Raw genomic sequence first — 18,490 nt, forward strand, 5'->3', positions numbered from 1 at the left:
GCCAGGATGACAATGGAGGAGGTGAGAAGCGGCCAGATTTACTGAAGGTCCTTTGGGGGGCAGGAGAGGAAGCAAGAAGTCAGAGGTGAAGCTTCGCCCCTGAGCATCTGGAAGGATGAGGAAGTGGTCCTACCCAGTGGTCCCTTTACATCCACTCTTACCTGCCCCCTCCCCCCGTCAGTCTCCTCCTTTGTCCACATGGCAGCCAGGACCGTCTTTAAATAGAAACTTGGTGCCTCCGGTCCCCTGCTCTGTTCCCTCGCAACGTTCCCAGACGCCTGGTGGGTGCCCACCCTGACCCAAAAGGTCTACCGTCACACGCCCTTTCTAGTTCTTGCTTCCCCTCCAGCCCTACTCACCTCCACCCTCCAGCCACAGTGCACCTGACTCACCTCCTCACCACACCAGGCTCTGTCTGGCGTCTCTCACCTGTCAGGAACCCCACCTCCCTCCCTCCCCCCCCCCCCCCCGCCCTGACCCTTCACTCCTGCCTGACCCTATTCCTCCCGAAAGCCTCAGTTTAGATGCCACCTCCTCCAGGAAGTCTTCCTGGACCCCCTCTGCTGGGTGAGAGGTCTCTTCTGGGCAGGCTTTCACACCACCCAGTGCTTTCTCCCCTGAAGTGGTGATCTCCTGGTTTGGATCTCCCTGCCTCCTCTGCCAGGCTGTGAGTTCTGTGCAAGTGGGCATCAGAAGCATCTAGCTCACCGTGGGCCAGCCATCCAGGTTTGCCTGGGACCCAGAGGTTCCCGGGATGCTTAGACTTAGTGCTAAAACAGAAAATCCCAGGGACACCTGGGTGACACAGTCGATTAAACATCCAACTTTGGCTCAGGGCTTGATCTCACGGTGTGTGAGTTCAAGTCCCGCGTTGGGTGAGCTCGAGACCTGCTTCACGTGAGCCCCGCTCCTTTCTCTCTCTCTCTGCCCCTCGTGGGATTCTGTCTCTCTCTTGCACCCTCTCTCTCTCTCAAAGCAAAAACAAACCGAACAGAAAATCTCAGACAAACCAAACCCAGCGGATCGCCCCAACTGCATCCCTGATGCTTTGCAGAGTCTAGTCCGAGGTAAGATCAATTCACGTTTGTTGACAGAATGGCAAGCAGGAGATTTACGTACGTTTCCTAAAGGGATGGATGAAGTTCGTCATCAAGGAGTTAATAATCCAAACCATGAGCCAGACTTGTAGAAGCCTCTGGAAGCCCTTGACCCCATTCCATTCTGGCCCAAGCTCCAAGGTCCGGTAACAATCATAGCGTTCCTGCTCTCCGGCCAGGGCCCAGATTCAAGATCAAGATCCAGGCCCACCCTCCTGTCTGCACAGAAAGGGAGGTCAAGGCCGTGGGCAAACAGCCAGGACAGCAAGTCCAAAGACCTAATTCTTCTGGACCTCTAGGCCAGCCCACCCTGGGCAGCACTCAGCTGCCCCACCTCGGGGCCCCACGTCCTGATTCTTATCCCGTCCCAGCCCTGTTATCTGACCCCTCCATCCAGGACAGCGTATCTCCCTCTTTTGGTAGCCTACAGAACCAGAAACTCGAAAACGCTTCTCGGGTTTTATTTTTCTCCTTCTTTCATGTTTTCTTTTTTTTTACTCTTTCTGGGCCAATCAACCCTCCAACCTTATCACGTTCTGAAAAAAGGGGCTAATCGTGTCCTCTGGCCAGGTGGAATGGTTTAAACTCGGTGTGCAGGCACCCCTCAAACACTAAAGTCGAGCTTCTATTTCAAGCCTGTTGTAATGAGAATCGTATACTATGGGATCATCTGGGAGCGTCTCGTTTGCCTGGCATTACTCTTCTGTGATCCACCCTTTCGTGGCAGGTAGCCGGACCGTGTTCCTTTTTACTGCCGTGTGTTATTCCACGGTGCGACGGAACTTCCCCTCACGTGGCTCTTTTACCGTAAAGGACATCTGGCTACATTTCGGCTTTTTCACTCTAATGGTGTTATTATATGAGCATACGCATATCCTCACATACCTATCGTGACAGATTCACCAGGAAGTAGAGAATATATACATACACCCTGATTTTTGTGGAGTCTATCATCCCAAAGCGGAAAAGAAGATTAGAGGCGGTCTCATGCCACTTCGGCAAACGCTGCCAAGTGGTCTTCCAAAGCGGCCGAGCTAATTCACACTCCTGCCGGCAGTGTATGAGGGTCCTCGGCCCCCCTTTTGTTTATTTTTTTTTAAGTTTTACTTATTTTGAGAGAGAGCGCGCGAGGAGAGGAGGGGCAGAGGGACAGAGAGAGAATCCCAAGCAGACTCCACGCTGTCTGCACAGAGCCCGATGTGGGGCTCGAACTCCCAGATGGTGAGATCGTGACCCGAGCCAAAACCAAGCGTCGAATGCTTAACTGGCTGAGCCGCCCAGGCGCCCTCAGCCCTCCTTTTAAATTTCAGGGAATAACCACACCCTTTTGCTGCACCGTGTGGCAGGTTTGGAGTGTGAGCCCAGCAGGGGTGCTCGGGGGTGTTGTGACCCTCACCCAGAGCAGACAGTCGGGTAGAGGCAACACAGAGCAGTTTAAATCGTCACTCAGCGCTAGAATCACAGACCCTGAAGGGCTGATCCAGAGTTTGGAGAGCTCATGGCAGGGGAGATCTGACCCGGTCTAAGGGAGCCCCAGAGGAATTCTCAGAAGCAATGCTTCAGCCGAGACCCAAAGCAGGAGCTGCAATTAACCAGGTGAAGAAGGGTTATCGATGGGGAGGGAAGCATGCCGGCCAGATGACACAGCGTGTGCAAAGGCCCCGAGGTGGCGGAAGGGAACGAGGTCTTTTCAGGAGCGAGGGAAAAGAGGGCCAAGGAGGTGAAGAAATTTTCCTGAGGTGACACAGCATGTTAGCAGCAGAGCTGGGTCCAGACTCCACAGCTAAGGGGTCCTTACAACCATCGGTTGGTGTATATGCCCAACTGATTCCCTAAGGAGGTAGGTCCCCTCTCCGAAGAGCCACGACCTCTGGATGCACACAGGCTGGAGTTCAAATTCAGCTCTGCGTGCCCTCACTCTGTGACCTCGGCGAATCCTCTCACTGCTCAGAGCCTTAGTTTCCACACCCGTACAAAAGGTGATCGTGATGGTAAAGCCGCAAGCCTCAGGCTGCTGTGAGCAGAAAAGGGCGTCTGTGCTGGGAAGGGGCCTGGTATGTAGTATATGCAGTATGTTTATTAGTATATGCAAACTAATGCAGAAGGAGCAGAACCAGCTCCCAGGAGAAGCTGAGCTTTGCTGAGTACCTACTCTGCGCCTGACCCCTCCTCAGGAGGCAGGAGCTCCGAGGATCCCTGTTACCGAAGAGACTCAGAGAGGCAAAGTGACCTGCCCTCAGTCACACAGCAGAGAGTGGGAGCCAGGATTGAATCCTCCCTCACCTGGAGGGACGGCGGTTGAATTACCTTCTCAGCCTCCGCAGGGGAAGGTTTATACCAGGAACTCAACAGTGTGAAGCAGGAAATCAGAGAGAACACTAATAATCTCAGGCAGCAAAATGAACCGCGTCTAAGCGGCTGTTCTCACAGAATTCCATCCACAGAGCCTGTTACAAACGGTGCAGCTCACAGTGTAAAGGTCCCCCTGTGACCATCCAAGAGGATGCTGAACGTGCATGACCCCGGTTTCCAGAACACCGAGCCGGGTGTGTCTTCTGAGGTCATCCACAACACAAGCTCTCTACGATTCAGGCAGGACAGGCTCCGTGTCCCCTTCCCTGGGGACACCTGACTTTACAGCACTGGTCCAAATACACCCACGGACATGCTTGTTTGGTCTGTCCTGCGTGTTACAATCAGTATTTCCTACTATATGAAGGGACCATGAATTTGACTAAAAACTTGTATGTTTCTAATAACTTCACAAGTAGCATTTTAAAATCTAGGACAGTAACTGTGCTTTTTTTTTTTAATTTTTTTAAATGTTTATATATTTTTGAAAGACAGAGCACAAGCGGGGGAGACACAGAATCCGAAGCAGGCTCCAGGCTCTGAGCTGTCAGCACAGAGCCCGGCGCGGGGCTCGAACTCACGAACTGCAAGATCATGACCTGAGCTGAAGTCGGATGCTTAACCGACTGAGCCACCCAAGCGCCCCTCTGCTGCTTAGTGTGAGGAGGGATGGCGGGGGGGGGGGGGGGGGGGGCGGGCAGGAATCTTCTTTGTTTGCATATACTAATAAACATGAAAATTATGTTTAAAAAAAAAAAAACCAAAAAATAAAATAAAATAAAAACATCTGAATTTGGTGGCCAACATTTACAACTGGGTGAATTTTGCGTAAAGCCTCGGAATCCTCTGGGCGCCTGGTGGCTCAGTCGGTAAAGCATCCGACTCTTGATTTTGGCTCGGGTCATGACCTCACGGTTCATGGGTTCAAGCCCCACATCGGGCTCTGCGCTGACAGTGTGGAGCCTGCTTGGGATTCTCTCTCTCTCTGCCCCTCCTCTGCTCTCTCTCTCTCTCTCTGTCTCTCTCAAAAAGTAAACAAACTTAAACAAACACAAACGTTGGAATTCTCTTGGAAAAAACAGTGGAGACAGGTGGCCACCCAGGGCTCCGCGCTCCCCTGCGACAGTGGGCTGGGACTAGAAGCAAGAGCCTCTGAGGACAAGGCAGCTGGTCTCTGCTTCACTACTGTCCCTCTGCTCTGTCTCCTTCGCATGGGACCCGCCCGCCCCTGAAGGGGTCTGCATGTGCGACCCCTCCCCACCTGCCCTGAGCCATCACAGCTTTTGGCTGGTCAAGTGACACAAGAGGGGAACCTGTTATGGACAGTGGCTTTCAGAGCTGGAAGGGAAGGGACAGGTCCAAGGCTCGCAGCAGTCAAGGGGACGTCCAGGCCGAGTCTCCTGGGCAGGGGTGTCCCCATCACCCTAACTACTTGCAGAGCCCCCCCCCCCCCCCGCCCCCACCCCACAGCTTCTAGGATCCCGTTTCGGTGGCAATCATCGCCGTGGCAATACTAACGCGAGTCAGCACACACCGAGGACCTCGCGTGCTTGAACTCATTTCAGCGTCCCAGCAACTGGTGACAAGCAGACAGCCTACCAAGAAGTCATTTTAGTCTGCCCAGCATTCACTTCCCCTTCTTCGGTTCCCCGGGTCCCGATTTCCCTTTGGGGACCCATCCCTCTCCCCCTGTTGGTCTTTGTGGCTTAGGAAGGAGCCAAGAGTATCCGCCCCACCCCCACAAGGCTCCAGGGGTCACGTGACTTAGATTGGGGCCAACTTACATGTCTCTGTTTCTTTGGCCATGGTGACTGGCCCCAGGAGGCCCCAGGGCTCAGTTCCAGCACTTGCTGGAACCGGGCTTGCAGCTGGCACCATGTAAACATGGAGACACTGATGGGCATTTGTGCCCAGAAGACAGCCAGAGCCTGCCTCGGTAAGAAGTGCACACAGAGAAAAGGAGAGCCAAAAAACCGTGAGGGAGGGAGGGAGGAGGAGGAAGAGAGAGAGAGAGAGAGAGAGAGAGAGAGAAAGTGAGAGAGCTGTAACACAGTTGAGCGCCTGGACCCAGCCACACCTGAAGCTAACCTGCTAGTTACACGAGCCCAGATGTTCCCTTTCGTGCCTCAGGATAAGAATGTAGTGACGTTTCAGTTGAATCTTCTGTCTCTTGCGACCAAAAGAATCCTGGTAAGTATAAACACTAACGTCATTTCCATTTTACATGAGTGACCAATTGCAGGCTAAGGGGATTGACGTAAATTACCCAAGGCCACACAGCTGTGAACTGCTAACAATGAATTTGAGCAAGATTTTGCCCTAAACCTAAAGCACTTAGGTCAGAAATCTCACGGGTCTCTTACGGCCGTCCCCGCGCCGCTCGGAGCCCCGAGTCAAGGATTTTAGGGACAGTGTATGCGCAGAGCTGCTGGGAAACTGTGGTGTGTTGGGAAGGCCAGGAAGGGAGGGGCGGTGGCAGCATGATGAAATATATAATTATTATTTAAATCAGTTCAGATGCCATACGGAGGAAAATCAAAGCTTTCCGTGGCATTTCCCCAGTGCCATTTTTAATTCTCTCTTATCGAGACATGGCTGGGATCTGTTTTTCAAAAAGAAAAAACTCCTTTAATTAAAAAAAAAAAAAAACAAATTCTCTAATAAAAGTTAAAATAGCCTATAGGCCATCAGGTGACAATGGAAGGAAGACGGGGCATTTCTGCAACTTAAAGCAGATTAAAAAACTAATTTGTTGACTCTTTTTTCCAAAGCTCACCTCTCCCTTAGAAGGCTGTGTGTTTTGCATAATGAGGCTGAAATCCTGAAATCACTGCCGTCCGCTCAGCTCCCTCTTTGTTGGGATTTCAATGGGCTCCCACCTCACATGGGGGTGTGGGGTTTTTCTTGCGGCTCTGACCAGGATTTAATGGAATCATTTCACACTGCGCTTAAAATCTTTACAAGGCTCTCCACTGCTAGAAGGATAAAGGACAAAACACATACGCAGTCCACAAGACCCTGAGAATTGTCCACTTTCATTGTGTACCAGCTCCTCCCCACCCTAAAAGCCCCGGCGTCCGTGTCCCTGGTTCACGCCACTCTCCTTCCTACCCCAGGACCTTTGCACATGCCGCTTCCTCTGTCTTCCCATCCTTCGCCTGGTTAATCCTGCTCAGCCTTCAGATCCCAACTCATTTTTCTCTTTCTCAAGGCAGCCTTCCTTTCAAAGGCCCTCATCTGTGCCTTGCCGGTGTCAGGAAGCTTGCTTCCTGACAGTTACTTTGACTTGTAACCATATGCAGGACAGCGTCTTGTTTTTGTCTCCACTGTCTTCGCAGGGCTTGCATACAGCAAGTGCTCAAATAAAGACTTGTAGAGCAAACAAACGGGTGAACCCCGCCGGGGGTCGGCATGCCATGGATTCTCTCAACACCAGGACTTCCCTTTCCCGCGTCCACAGCCCCGACCCATGTTCTCCCAGCTTGTCTCAAAATCTGCTCGCACGTCCGCCTTTGGGTGTGCATGGCGCCCGAGGCAGGAGACCAGGCTGAGAAAGACTAGGGGCTCTAGGGTTGGATCCGCGTTCGAGTCCCGGTTCTGCCCCTCTAGCCTGTGCCTTGCTAGATTCGTTCTTGTTGGATGGTTTGCCAGCTGGAGTCACCTTCCAGGGCCTAGCACGGAACCGGGAAGCTCTCGTATGAGGTAGGCACCCAATAAAGGAACGCCGCATAAATGAACGGATGCCCAAATGTGCTTTCGAATGGAAGAGGATGCTCAAGTTCAAAGAGAAAAACTTCCAGGCGATGCCCCAGCTGGTCTCAGGAAAATGCAGCAAATGGCAGCCTCCTTTCCCCCACGGGTCCTGAACAGAGGCCCAGGGATACTTTAATGCCAGGAGACACCTAAGCTACGCCCAAGTGAGCAAACGACTTGTCTTTCTAGCTTAGATGATCACACCGTGTACTTACTGGCCACCGGGCGTGATCTCGCCGAATCCCCGTAACAACGCATCCCAGCGGGCAGGATCGTTCCCATTTCAAAGATGGGGAGACGGAGGCACGGTGCGCTCAAGCAACTTGCCAAAGATCGCCCAACGGGTAACTGGCAGAGCTGAGAACCGAACGCAAGCCTGTTCAACCGTGCAGACCAAGGTCTTGGTCCCTGCTCCAAAATCAGACCGGAGTGAGGCAGGCCACTGGACACGGATGTAGAAGGTGCTGCTGTCGTTCTCTGGGGCCGTGGCATCGACTAGGCTGGCTCATCACCCAACTCCATCCCAGTGTCTTGTGCTGGAGGGCCTTTCTGCACGCGAACCAGCGGACAGCCAGAACCCTGCCTCGTAGTGCCCCCACCAGCCTGCTTTCTGCAGGCGGCTGGCTCCCGAATGAGATACACGCGACGGAAGCAAACGTCCCAAGTCGGACGCCGAGCACAGACAGAGGTGCTCTGGTTTTTCAGCAGCAGCGTTAGCCCGTTTGCAGCTGCGCACCACCCCCCCCCCCCTTTTACAGATGAGAACACTGAGGCCAGAGATGGAACCGCTCACTGGCTGTTGTGAAGAGACCGGCACTGGAACACCCAGATTTGCCTGGGTGTTTCAAAGAGTGTTTATTTCCTGAGCTCCCACCATGTGCCAGATACTCTTCTAGGTACGGGAAGATGTCACTCACTCAACACCGTAAGAAATGAAGAGTTCCGTCTCAGAGACTTTTCAGACACCTGAAGCATCGTACACAGAAACATTTATCAGTTAACCACGGGGACTGAAGTATTTTATACAATGAATGATTCTTCACCCTTCGCTCTGCCAACTGAATGGGGCTCACTGGTCCTTAACGCCATCACAGAAGCCAGCACCTTTGCTGTTCTCCGATAGGGCACACGGTGTGACACTGAGTGGGAGAAAAGAGGACAGAAGGGGACAGAGGATTCCAAGTGGGTTCCAGACTCTGGGCTGACAGCAGCGAGCCTGACATGAGGCTCGATCTCACAAACGGCGAGATCATGACCTGAGCCCAAGTCAGATGCTTAACCGACCATGCCACCCTGGCGCCCCTTCATGCTCATTTTTTTTTAAATTTTTTTTAATGTTTATTTATTTTTGAGACAGAGAGAGACAGAGCATGAACAAGGGAGGGTCAGAGAGAGAGGGAGACACAGAATCCGAAACAGGCTCCAGGCTCTGAGCGGTCAGCACAGAGCCCGACGCGGGGCTCGAACTCACGGACCGTGAGATCATGGACCTGAGTCGAAGTCGGACGCTCAACCGACTGAGCCACCCAGGCGCCCCTCATGCTCATTTTTATAATCTCTTCATCTGTACCTTGTTCTCAGGCTGCCAGCTGTCACTCCTGGCTGCGGTCACCATGTTTTCTCTACCCACCCACACATGTCCAATCTGCTCCCTCTAGAGGCTACAAGTCTGGGAAATCAGGTCACCGAGCTCATCAGAATGGTGTGCAAAGTACGAGTAAATAGTCTCTGAGCGAGAAATGCTGGCTCTTTCCTGATAGAGACACTGTGGCAATTGAATGGGATGCCTTTCTTGTTCTATTTTTTTATATAGCAGAGTTTCCAGGAAATGCGGCCGCAGTCATTACGGTGTCATGCTTAAAAGCTTCATGAGAATGAAAGCAAGTCGGATGGTTCCAGAGATTCTGGATTTTCTCTCTGTCCCACAGGATGGGCACTCAAACGACAAAGAACCCAGGCCATTCGCTCGTCAATGGACACCTTGCGCAGGGAGACATCAGGGCCATCCCGGCACAGTAGGGCTCACCTTCGGGACAATCTAAGAGAAGGAGAAACACGAATGGTCTGCCGTCTCCAGAAACTACGTGGTTCACCATGGCAAACGTCGTGGGGCCCCAGCTTCCTGGAGGTCCAGGGGCTGTGAATCTGCCAATGCACACAGTCCTAGCACCTCAGGCCCTTCAGTGTCCTGGGGTGGGGGGGGTGACCCTCTGGCCACGCACGGTCACTCACTCCCACCCAGACCGCAGCCTTGCCCGCAGACCTGCGCTGGCCATCATCAGGCCTGTGAGAACGGAGCCCGGTCTGGCTCGTGACACGCCCACGTTAATAAATCACAGGGAAGAGAAAGCAGCCGGCCTCTGAGGGGTTCCTGAAGCAGCTCATCGCCTCCACCTGGGAAAGCCAGTGGCCACAGAGCAGACGGGGGACACAGGAGAGGCCGGGCACACAGGTTTTGGGGTCAGACAGACCTGGGCTCAAACCCCAGCTCTGCCCCTTACTGGCCGTGTGACCCTGCTAAGCGAACGAACCTCTCTGAGCCTCCGTGTTCTCGCCTGAAGAGACAGGGGTCCTTTGACTCACAGGACCGACTGTCACGAGGACGCCGTCAGAGAACAGCGGTGAAGCTCCGATTCACCCTACAAACGGAGGCCAAGAGGATGATACCCGTTAGCGTCACCATCATTATTCTCATCCTCAGGAGGGTCCGCAGAACAGGATCCTGCAGGACAACCCTGGAGCAGAGGCACAGATCTTAAGACTCTGGGGCTATGCCGCCTGCGAGAGAGAAAATGGGACCATCAAAGGCCTTACTGGTAAAGTCCTCAGCAATTACGTTATCATTCCTCTCCCATTCTCCAGATGGAAAACCCGAGGCCCAGTAAAGGGGAAGAGACTTGCTCAAGGCCACAAAGTCAAAGGGTGGCAGAGTGGGCACCCAGATCCCTTCACTTCCCATCCGGAGGCCCTTCTCGTCACCCGCGCTCGCGGGGCTACACAGAGAATTGAAAGGAATCGGCAACCTTGACAATATACCGGGGAGCTGTGCTAGAAACTTGAACACCTGGATGTGAGAAGCACACGGGGCCGGGCCCTCCTGCCACCTAGGACTCCAGGGTGCATTGGTTGGAGTTGGAGGTGAGAAGAGCACCCAGCTATACTCCAGTCGCCAGGTATTAAGACCCTAGTCACCTGCTTCCCACTGGCTGGATGGCCCTGGAGTGTCTTCCCTTCTCTGGGTCTACATCTCCCCATCTAAGAATTCTCCAAGCTCATAAACCTCTGGGGTTGCTACCCTCTTCCTGAGCCCCTGGAGGCAAGCCCTATGTACCACCCGATCCACAGTGATTCAGCCAAGTGCACTGACTTCTTGCCTCCCCACTCCTGGCTGACACCCAGGACCCCGGCTGGGCTTTTTAGCTCGGAGGTCGGCAATTTTTTTTCCTGTAAGGATCTGATACTAAATATCTCAGGCTGTGCAAGCCATATGGACTCTGTCACAACTACTCAACTCGGCAGTTATCGCCGGAAAGCAGTTATGGACAATGTATTAATGAATGGCTCACCTGTGCCCCAATAAAACTTTATTTATAAAAGCAGTCGGTGGATTGGAGTTGGCCTGTGTTTACCAAGCTCTGTTCTAAATCGTTCCAAGTGGGGTCCGACGCCTCCTCTAGGACTAAGGTAAGTAGCTTTTCCTGGTTTGCATGGGATTCTTCTGGTTTGGGCACTAAATCACGCCTCTTGAAATACCTCACAGTTTCAGACAAAGACGGTTATTACCCGTGACCCCTGGTTTCGGCTACCTCGGCATTGCTCTGGCTATGACGTTCAACTGTCTCCTCCATAAAAAAGAAGAGGAGGAGAAAGAACATGAGGAAGAAAAGATACCGTTTATAGGGGTTTCCCATGCGCCAAGCACAGTGTGAAGGACTTTGTCAATATGACGACCTTTGATTTTTCAACAGCCAGATGGGAGGGCTGAAGCTGCTCCCAGGAAGAGGTCAAGACTAGGCTGGATCCCAGTCTCTTCTGCCTCCTTCCTCCTCTCCAAACTGTAGGCGCCTGAGGACAGAACTGGGGTCTCTCACCTCTGTATCTTCTGTGCCCAGCACAGAACAGGACAGTTCTAAGATTCTGAGCCAATACGGATTATCAGCAATCACTGATGCTGAGTGAATGAATGTGGGAATGAATGAATGAATGAAAGAATGAACAAATCATTCCTCGATCTAGACAGACCCTTCCCACTTCGATGACATGATTCATTCCTGCCTATCCAACCTCCAGGTGCGTTAAACGGAAAAGGCCAAATGTATGCTATGCCGTCAGTCCTGCCGAAAATGCCTGCGGGCACTGGGGAGGCACTATGACATCATCATCTTTAAACACGTGTCTCAGGGGGCGTCTGCTTGGCTTGGTCACTTAAACGATCTGCCCTGAATGTCAGCTCCGGTCAGAACCTCATGGTTCACAAGATCAAGCCAGGCATCGGGCCCTGCACTGACAGCACAGAGCCTGCTTAAGACTCTCTCTTTCCCTGTGTCTCTGCCCCTCCCCTGCTTGCGCTCTCGCTCCATCTCAAAATAAATAAATACACATGAAAAAGATTTTTGAAAAAATGGTCTATGACATCAGGGATCTGGGTGCAAATTCCCGGGATGCCTCTTCTGGGCTGTGAGATGGGGCAATCTGTGGTAGATTACAGGAGAAGACAATAACAGAAAACTACCTCCCAGGGCATTGGGGCATGATGTCTGGTCAGCACTTCCCAAAACATCATGCATCACCATCCTTATCACCGCTGAGGTTGAGATGAGCGGAAAGCAAGGTAGGAAGGGGGATATCCACGGTCAGAAGTACAGGTATTCATGACGCAGCGAAAGAGGAGGAAATACAGACTGCTGGTAACTGCATCGGTTAGCTACAACCACAGTAACGGTGCGTAACAAACAACCATAAAACCCCAGGAACGCGCAATAAGGAGCACTGACCTCGCTAACCCGCTTGTGGCCAGCAGGAAGGAGCTTGGCTGAGCTAGGCTCTTTATCGAGGTTTGGGCTCAGGGTGGTCGGACTTGTGTTCATTCTGGGGCCAGGCTGAGGGGCACCAGCGGCCTTGGGGGAGCTCTTCCCTTAGCCACGGCAGAAGCGCATAAGGCCCCTCGAGACCTAAGCTTGGAACGGACCCACAGTCACGTCCACCTCCCGCTAATGACCAAAGCCAGTCACGTGGCCAAACCCAAAGTGAAGGAGCACCCTGAGGGAGAAAAATGGCAGAGCCTCACAGCTGAGGGCAGGGGTACAGGCCAGTGATGCTTCTATACCCCAATAACCAAACACCAGCCAAAGCTCGGAAAGGGGGCCCGATGCCGGCCCTGCCCTCCTCACCGGCTTCCTGTCCTGCCCCTGCCTATCAGCATGTGGTCAAAATCTGGAAGAGACCCCAAGCGCTCAACACTTACAGTCCTCGGGGACCCCATCCCCATCTTCCCAACATCTGGACCTGCTCCGGGGAGCCATTAATCTCAGGCAATTTCTTTCCTCACTTGATTTGTTTATTTAAGGAAAACAAGTTGCTCCTAATTAGAAACACTGCTGTCGAGACGTTCAGTGCATCCTAGGCTGCCTATTTTCAGACCTTCTGCCTAAAATTATACCTGCGCTCTTAACATCTGTGAGTTTTTCAGCAACCGTCCTGAGCGCGGGCTTTGGGTGAGAGAGACCCGAGATGCCGGGGGGGGGGGGGGGGGGGCAGTACAGGGACTTCAGAGCAGAGGCACTTGAAAAACTGCGCACACAACGTCACGACAACCTGCTCGGAGCTGGCACAGATCAATGAAGCAACACCTGGTGGGTGCACAGCACAACACGGTCCCAACCTGGGGGGGGGGGGCAGGGCAAAGAGTGGTTTTATTGTTTTTTTACTGTTTTATTTCTTTTTGAGAGACAGAGCGTGAGCGGGGGAGGGGCAGAGAGAGAGAGAGACACAGAATCGGAAGCGGGCTCCAGGCTCCAAGCTGTCGGCCCAGAGCCCGACGTGGGGCTCGAACCCACGGACCGTGAGATCACGACCTGAGCCGAAGTCGGACGCTCAACCAACTGAGCCCCCCAGGCTCCCACAAAGGGCAGTTTCAAAGGTTCAGAGACGTCTTCTGTTGAGAAGCTCTTGGTAGTGCTTACACCCCCCACACACACCCTTGTGGACACTCAGACATACCTACAGAGATGCACATGCTCAGAACACACACACACACACACACACACACACACACACACACACACTATACACGCAGAAATCCTACCACCCCCACAGACAGGAAAATACACCCCAGGCACACACACACACTCAGAAACTCACTCATACACAGCAGATGTGTGCAAAAGGTACACCGCAACCCCCCAAACACACGTTCAGAGACACCTACACACGCTCAAATGGACGCTGCAACAAATACACCAGGTACCGACCCTCAGAACCACACACGTACATGCAGAGATACAATCAAGCGTGCAATGCCACACACAGGCGCACACGCCCTCAGAGATACATACATATACACACGGGGATGCACAAAAAGTTTACCCTGCCACACACACAGGTAGACACCCACAGAAACAGACACAGATGAGCTCACAGAGGTTGCACCCCAACAACCAGGTCCACATACATACACAGAGTCGGGCAAGTGTGCAACGCTGTATATACACGTGCACAGACACAAAGGCACGCTGGAAGACGTGCAGGTTCTAGGCGCGTACCACAAGTCCACACCACATCCTTGCGCACGCGTGCAGGCGCTCACAAACGCCCACACACACAGGTGCAGGCAGCTCGCACAGCTGCTAAAGCACGTCGCACCCAGGCAGACCCGCCTGGTCTCTCCGACACACGCATTGCCACACAGACCCGCCAGACCCGCGTGTGCAGCCGAGCGGCCGGGCACCTGCCCGGTCACAGACACAAGTCCAACGCACATACACCCAACGGCTGCACGCTCCCAAGTGTGCACACACACCCACGCCTGCTCTGACTCACGCAGGCACCCGTTCCCTCGCAGGCATGTGCACACACACACACACTCGTAAATCCACGGACACGCAATCTCACAAGTACACACCCAGCCTGACACTATTCACGTGCGCACACACATGTAAGATTTCTACGTAAGTCAGACTCCCGTGAGCCCATGTGCACAAACCTGCGTGAGAACGCACTCGTTTACACACGCGCTCACACACGGCATCGACACACACACACCCATGTCCTACTCCGCCAAGAAAACAAAGTGCTCATTAGAGTCCTAAAAGTCAAGGCCACGGACTGAGCGAGCTCCCCGCAGAACTGCCTCTGCCCGAGTCCCTACCGCACGCCCACGAACTCACTCCGGGGCGGCCGAGGTGAGGTCTGCCTTCCCCACCAGCGGGCTCAGCATGGACCCAGGGGAGCCCTAGCGTGGGGAAGGACACAGATGTCCCAAGCCTCGGAACCAACTCAGAGAGAAAGAAGACTGACCCATCTACTGCCTTTCTCCGCAATCTCAGAAACCCTTCTCCCTTACCCCCCACCCCCCCCCCACACACACACACAGCACTTTCCCTGGCGCAGCTGTTCCTGTAGGGAACAGCAGCTTCGCCTGTTCCAACAGCCTCAGCAGACCGGGTGCCTGACATCCAGACCCCCTGAACTTCCTGGCCCCGGGTCCCTACACAGCCGCAAAGTTGAAGCCATGGAGACAGCTTACCTCCACCTTCTGTCGTCATGGCGACGCAGCAGCTGGGTGCAGGCATCCCTCCCAGACCTCCCCGAGCTCCCTTCTAGGAGCTGCTGGCCCAGCGGAGCTCTTATGAGGAAGCAGTAAGGGGGTGGGGATTGCAGGTGTCAGCTGATTGGAGAGAACAAGGGCCCTGCCCCCCCCCCCAGTCGCCATCACCTGGCGCTCAGGTGGGACGGGGACAGCCTCCCCGGGGAAAACGGCACCCGCGTGCTCACACACGAGACCCGGAAACAGACAGCCCTGCTGCTGCCTGCCCGTGTCCGTGGAGCCCCAGTCCTCACCAGACTCTACAGTAAGCACTTTCCACGCACCATGTCGGTCCCCCACCCACACCCTTCCTAACAGGAACAGGGAACTCCCCGCCGTACAGAGATACAGAGACTGCCGAGGCTCGGAGGGCGAAGCGACTGGACGCACTCAGACGCCTCTTACACACCGAACTACTTTACGGGGTTTTGAAAACCTCATCCCTGACGAGCGCTCAGGGCCGAAGAGTGTCTGCACTAGGACCTCCGAGGACACGTGAAATCTCTCCATCTTGCAGAGGCGGCAACCGGAGCCCAGGGAAGTCTAGCGATTTGCCCAAAGTCACACAGCAAACTGACTGCAGTCTGGCAGCTCCGTCTTCTGACCCACAGACGAGGCTGCCCTGGGCCAGCGAGCACCAGCCTCCGACCTCAGGTCTCCGCAGCCCAGGGAGGCAGCTCCTAGCAGGGTCCCAGGTCAGAACCCTAAGCGAGAACAGAAGGTCCTGAGACCCCTACCTCAAGAACAGTCCCAGAATCGCACAGCGATGCCATTCCCCGGAGGCAGAGGCCCAGCCCAAGCAGGACCAGCGAACTATTTCCACCCTTCAGGTCACAGTCAGAAGCACTTCTTACTACCTGCCTTACCGACCAACCAGTCCATCGAGATGACCCGAGCCCTAGGCTGTAGCCCCGGCTAAGAAGCACGATGCATCTAGAAGGCTGCGACCACTGGGGTGGCTCCAAAATGATCCTCAGAGACCAGGTGGCCTCTGTAGACCATGCTTCTCGTTAGGAGGAAGAATAATCTGGCCGAACTCATGAGCTATGTGCCGGGCTCGGCAGAGCCTCGAGGGATCTAGATTGTGGGGGGACTACCCACTTCCCCAGAGCCACAGATGACGATGCCAGGAGCCTCTACCCAGCTGTCCATTCCAGCCCCTTTTCCACACAAAGTTGGTCCCTCCCCAGGCTCTGAATGGTCTCATTGAGCGGCCCAGGTAACTTCCGCCAAGTCTTTTGCTCGTCTGAGGAGCTGCAGTTAATGGGAGGTGATCCCCACCTCTCCTAGTGTGTCCGCCAAGGAGATGAGTTCCTTCCTGGGATGACACTTGGGGCCGTGGGATTCTGACCGCGTGGGTCCCCCGTCCCCAGTCCTCTCCTCGCCTCCTGACACACACAGGGCAGGAATGGACAGAAGCAAGCCTGCAAAGCACTCACACAAAGCCCGTCCCCTGGGCAGCGCTGGATGCCGGCTCCAGACGCCAGGAAACCGCATGCACCCCAGCATCACCGCAACGAGCACCTCGTAAAGCCAAACTGGAAACATGACCAGCTCCTTCTCCCTCGGAACTCTGAACTGGCCGAGAAAGGGGGCTAATTCGCGAATTAAATTGAAGGGGCCCACCGCCTTCCCCGTGGCCCAGCTGAGCCTGAGAAGCCTCGAGTGCCTGCCTGCCTGCCTCTGGGGACCCATTGGGATGCCCGCAGGAAGGCCGCCCGGATGAGCCGGAATGTCCCACCCTCTGCCAGAGGAGAGAAAGTTTGTCATTTACCAACGCTGGGTTGTCACCACTCGCTCGGCTTTTCCCCACACACCTGACTCCGGGCGCCGAGCCCCCAGCCTGCGGGGAAGCGGCTGGACCTGGAAGCCCGATCTGGGGGCGGCAGGAATCGTTTCGCGGCAGCTCGGCGCCCCGCTCCCCTCCGGAGCCCTCCCGCCCGGTCGGGGCGCCTCGGCCCTTACCTGGGGTCGCGGCCACTTGCAAACTCTGCCAGCGGAGCCCAGCAGGCGCCGGGGTCTCCCTCCGCGGCTCGCGCGTCCCGCTCGGCGCGCCCGCTCCGTGGGCGCCTTCCCGGCTGCCAGCTGCTGCAGTGGCATCAGGGAAAACCGAGTCCGGATTTCCTCGCTGGCCGCCGAGCCCGCTCCGGCCGGGGCCCCGGGGGGCGGGGGGGGCTAGCTCTCCGGGGCCGGCGCGAGGGGCGTCCTGCGCGCCGCCAGCGGGAAAGTGGAAGAGTGTGCGTCCTGGATTGCAGCAGCGGCGACAGCGGCGGCCGGGGGACGAGGAGGCGGTGGCGACGCCAGCCGGCGAGCCGGGGAGGCGGGCGGGCGGGCGGCGGCGCGAAGTGGAAGCCGGGCTCCCGCGAGCCTGGCGCCCGGGCGGGCGGGCGGCACTGCGGGCGCCCCGCGCCGCGACGAGGCCCCGCGCGGGCACCCGGCCCGGGGAGGGCGAGCCCGGGGCGCGCCGGGCGCGGGCGGCGGCTGGGCGCGGGGCTCCGGCCGCCTCGCCTCCCGCTCGCCGCCTCGCGCGCTGCCTCGCTCGCCGCCCGGACTTCCCGTCTCCGGCCCGAGCTCCCCGCGCCGCCGCCGCCGCCGCCGCCGCCGCCGCCAGCAGCGCGCCTCGACCGGGCGCGCTCCTCGCGCGGAGCCACAGCACCGCCGCCGCTTAACTCCTTGCGTGCCATTCGGTCTTCCCGCGGCCGCCAGGCCTCCCCGCCTCGGTCTGCCCGCCTGTAAAATGGGCTCGCAGACCCGCTTCCGGGGTGGTTTGGAGAATTAACGGAGCCGATGAGGCGAAGGGCCAAGCTGCTGGCATTGAGGAAGCGCCGAATAGCTGGCAGAGGGTTTGCTCCTGCTGCTGCTGCTGCTGCGTTCAGGAGGCTTCGCAGGTTACCTTGCAAATAGCAACTGCCACGAAGGGCAGTTGGGTCCGTTGGTACTTCGTCTCTTGTTTTTACAGGAAGTAGGCTTACGCTGTGTGACCTCGAGCTGATCACTTACCCTCTCTGAGCCTGTTGCAGAAGATTCCTCCTGAGCTCTGTGACCCTGGGTCTCAGCACCCCTCTGAGCCTCTGGATCGTCCTCTGTAAAGTGGGAGTGATAGAGATACTGCCCACCTTCAAAGGAACTCCAGCAAATCTCCCGGAAGGGAGCTGCTGTCTTGAGAACCACCATGGAGAGAGAGCCTCCTAAATGCCAAGCACCTGGCCAATGTAGTTTCAAATACATCATCGCCTTAAGTCATGGAAACCGCCCTAGGAGGAAGCTAGTTCCAAATCCAGTTTTTCAGATGAGAGATTAAGAAGTTCACCCGAGTTAGCTCGGCGAGAAGGTGTCAGAGCTGCTCCCTGGACCTTCTGACTCCAAAACCAGTATCTGTTAAGCCTGGGACTGAAGGGGAAGCCCTACCATGGCCTACTGTTTGTTGGGAGTGGCAGCAACAATTAGCAGCCGCATCACTTTAATCAGAGCACATTTTTTCCCA

At 55.4% G+C, this 18,490-nt stretch overlaps 1 protein-coding gene across 2 annotated transcripts in view; it reads right to left on the reverse strand.

Moving 5' to 3' along the window:
* WSCD2 (WSC domain containing 2) overlaps window positions 1-17,262 on the reverse strand; it is a 116,354-nt gene extending 99,092 nt beyond the window's left edge. Inside the window, exon 1 of one of the 2 annotated variants that reach the window (XM_030336667.1) lies at window positions 16,972-17,262. The gene's annotated coding sequence lies outside the window, so the exon portion shown is untranslated. Of the gene's footprint in view, window positions 1-14,946; window positions 15,005-16,971 lie in introns of those variants that run through there. The other variant, XM_030336668.1, reaches the window with a different exon arrangement.
* Between the last annotated feature and the right edge of the window lie 1,228 nt (window positions 17,263-18,490).

This window comes from Lynx canadensis, chromosome D3 (genome assembly GCF_007474595.2).
Source record: "Lynx canadensis isolate LIC74 chromosome D3, mLynCan4.pri.v2, whole genome shotgun sequence".
Taxonomy (NCBI): Eukaryota; Metazoa; Chordata; class Mammalia; order Carnivora; family Felidae; genus Lynx; species Lynx canadensis.